Source organism: Penaeus monodon, chromosome 19, assembly GCF_015228065.2.
Source record: "Penaeus monodon isolate SGIC_2016 chromosome 19, NSTDA_Pmon_1, whole genome shotgun sequence".
In the NCBI taxonomy this organism is placed as follows: Eukaryota; Metazoa; Arthropoda; class Malacostraca; order Decapoda; family Penaeidae; genus Penaeus; species Penaeus monodon.
In genome coordinates, this window is record NC_051404.1 from 3,888,945 (window position 1) to 3,890,124 (window position 1,180).

A 1,180-nucleotide genomic window follows, 5' to 3' on the forward strand; every position below is an offset into this window, starting at 1 on the left:
ATCACTTGCAGATTTTTTGAAACAGTGTTAATATTATGCATGGGCAAAGTTTTGTAAAGGGCTGCTATGAATGCCTTTTTTTTTTTTTTTACTGCAGAGCATTAGATTATTCATATACTTTAACGTGTGTGTCAAGTTAAAAATCGGAAAGGAGGAGAGGTCCTATGATAATCATCAGTTACTGTTGTTGATACTAGCATACAAAATGATTCCACACTGGTTTCAGTACACTGTTCTGCAGTAATTCACCTAGAATATATTTTTTACCTTTTATTCTCAGATGTTATGACAGTGGCTGGAATCGTAGTAGTATAGTGAAGGCCATAGAGGAAACTTTCCACTGGATTTTTCCCCAAATACCTTTTTCGTTGCTCTTTATTTTTTTATTGATTTTCCGTTCGAGAAGCATATTCTGGAGAAACTTAAGATGGGTTATTGGGCAGTGTTTATTGTGTTGTGTGTGGCATACTTATTTAGATTAGAATGGATTTTTCCTTATAGGAACATGTCATGCTTTGGTTTGGTATTCTCTTCCTTGGTCCTATCAAAGCAAAATCTGTCTCTTCATTTTTAGATGCATGTTTAAATAACATGGTCAAACATTTACAACTTTTTCTTTAGTGAAAGGTGTTTGCTTTCATAGTGCATGTTGTGAATATATTCTACAAAAGATATATTAAAATCTCTGGACGGCATGCTCTATATTTCAGTTTTATGTAACTGATGTAGATCCTAGAAAATCATTGCATTTGTGGGTTATATATGTTCTCTCAAAATCACTTACATATGAAAACTTAGCCATAGTAATGAAAGAAATCTGAAGGGAAGATAATACAATACAAACAAAAATTCAGGGTAGTTTTATATTTTATTTATTTTTTATGATATTTAGCGTATTTTTAATGGAGCTATTTCAGATTTTCTACTCATATTTGTTGCTTCTGTCTCTGGGTGTTAGTTTCACACTCTGTCTCTCTCTTGGAAGTGTAGGTTCATTACTTTCAAAGCAGTTTACTGATATTGGTCTTGTATTTCTTGTAAAATATCACAGTATATAGAAATATGAGTTTGTGGTATGTATTCTATCTTTTCTGTTATGTTACTGAAAACTCATGGGCCCAGATGTAATGTATCATATTCCATAGTGACATTCCTCCCTCACTTTACTAACTTATTCATC

General features: G+C 32.4%; 1 protein-coding gene across 1 annotated transcript in view; it reads left to right on the forward strand.

The window, feature by feature from the left end:
- Positions 1–1,180, forward strand: part of LOC119584982 (kinesin-like protein KIF13A) — a gene marked incomplete at its 5' end in the record, with an annotated part of 70,347 nt that overhangs the window by 67,280 nt on the left and 1,887 nt on the right.